The sequence below is a fragment of the Oratosquilla oratoria genome, chromosome 19, assembly GCF_046742065.1.
Source record: "Oratosquilla oratoria isolate Oo_2021 chromosome 19, ASM4674206v1, whole genome shotgun sequence".
Classification (NCBI taxonomy): Eukaryota; Metazoa; Arthropoda; class Malacostraca; order Stomatopoda; family Squillidae; genus Oratosquilla; species Oratosquilla oratoria.
The window spans coordinates 23,753,360-23,755,796 of record NC_134795.1 but is presented as its reverse complement, the minus strand read 5'-3'; positions in this window follow the sequence as shown (position 1 = coordinate 23,755,796).

Genomic DNA, 2,437 nt, shown 5'->3' with positions numbered 1-2,437 from the left:
CCATCCACACAAATCATTCCCGCTTTGATGTTGCAACTGTTTAAATTTCACTCCAATAAACCTTTGTCACATTTCTCATCTGACGACGAAATATCCTCACAAAGAGAAGAATTATTCCTTTTGGAGAAGAAAAAATTTGAATTCTTTAATAACATCGCTGGGTTATAAAAGAATTGAAGAATTTAAATTATTCTTGATGTATTTGGCTCAGTTGTCGGTTTCCTTTTCGTCGTCCGAGAAGCATTGTTGTCCTGGATACGCAAAGGCGTCTGGATTTCCACCTGTGGGCGTGGCTTTCTGAGAATGCACTTCTGTTAAAACATGTTTTGAAATTACACGCGCATCTTTTCTTTTATACTTCTCCCCCTTCTCCCTCTTCTCCATCCTCCAACTCTTACTCTCGTTCTCCCTCTCCTCCATCCTCCAACTCTTACTCTCGTTCTCCCTCTTCTCCATCTCCCTCGTCTTCTCCCCCTTTTTACTCCATCATTTCTTTTACATAAACATCTTTTACTTTATACTTTTTCCCCGTCCTCCCTCTTCTTCTACCTCTCTTTCTTCTCCTCTCCCTCTTTTTCTCCTCTCTTTAACCCATTACTACTTTCGCTTGACCTTCATCCCCTCCTCCTTTCTCTCCTCCTTCCTCTCCTCCTTCCTCTCCTTCCTCCTCTCCTTCCTCTTTCTCTCTTCCTCAGCTACTTCTTCCACTTTACGTTCTTCATCTTCCACTTTACGTTCTTCATCTTCCACTTTACGTTCTTTATCTTCCACTTTACGTTCTTCATCTTCTACTTTACGTTCTTCATCTTCCACTTTACTTTCTTCATCTTCCACTTTACGTTCTTCATCTTCCATTTTACGTTCTTCATCTTCCACTTTACGTTCTTTATCTTCCACTTTACGTTCTTCATCTTCTACTTTACGTTCTTCATCTTCCACTTTACGTTCTTCATCTTCCACTTTACTTTCTTCATCTTCCACTTTACGTTCTTCATCTTCCATTTTACGTTCTTCATCTTCCACTTTACGTTCTTCATCTTCCACTTTACGTTCTTCATCTTCCACTTTACGTTCTTCATCTTCCACTTTACGTTCTTCATCTTCCAATTTACGTTCTTCATCATCCACTTTACGTTCTTCATCTTCCACTTTACGTTCTTCATCTTCCACTTTACGTTCTTCATCCTGTCGTTCTTTCCCTTAATCCTATTTTTTTCTTTGTCCCTCTTCTCTTCCCTCTTTCTCTCTACTTCTTTCACTTCATGCTCTCCTTCTTCCCCTCCCTACTCTTCTCCTCTTCTTCCTTTCCTTTAATTTCTTCTTTCCCTCCTACTTCCTCTTCTTTTCCCTCCTCTTTCTCTGTTTTATATTTTTTCTAATTTTTTTTATCTTGATTTTCATACTCGGTATTTTATTCTTTCTCCATCGCTTTTTTCTTCTTTATTTTTGTTTATTGTTCTTCTTCGTCTTCTTATTTCGTAATTCGTATTTCATATCTCGTTCTGTTTATTTTCCGGATGATATATATATATAATTTTTTTTTTTTTTCATCTAAGATTTTTACAAAAGATGATACCAAAGTCAAACTCAAAGGAGCCGAAAAGAAGAAGAAGAAGAAAAAAAAGTACCATTAAGCTTTATTTTCAGTCTTCACCTCTGTACGATGTACCCAAGGAACTTCAGAAAATATATGACACTGAAATCCTATTGGGTCTTATGTGGCCGTATCTAATTAAGAAGTGAGATCGCAGCTTTGTTCTCAGCCACCTCAACTATTACCATCCCCACCACAAAAAAAATATATATATATATATATTGTAGTTTCCCTGGGCTACGTAATAATTTGGATTAAGTGGCGACAGAACGGGAGGTGGGGGGAGGGTGGGTAGGGGTGGAAGAGAATAGAAAGTTTAGTGGCTAAAGATGATTAAATTGAGTAGGCAACACTGATTAGATTGAGTAGGCAACACTGATTAGATGAAAAATATCGGAGTACTGTAGATCTCGCAAAGTATGCAGATGAATCAGACCAATTAATCCTAGATCAGTAACTAGGTTCATCATTTGCTCTCTCAACCTAGACAATTCTAGTTCGTCCTATTCTAGATTAGACAAATGAAATAGTTTGAAATAGTTGACAGACAAAACAGTCAGTTAACAATTTATACATTTGTCTGTCTACCCCTTCACTACCTGTCCACCCATCCACTTATAAACGAACACAAAGACGACACTGACAGAGTGGCAGGAGGGCACACTGAACATACTGATATACTGATACAATTAGAAATAGAGGCACACTGAGACAGAGAGATAGAGAACAGACCATCCAACCATCCATCCATCCATCCATCCGTCCGTCCATCCACCCATCCACCCATCCACCCATCCACCCATCCACCCATCCACCCATCCACCCATCCATCCATCCATCCAT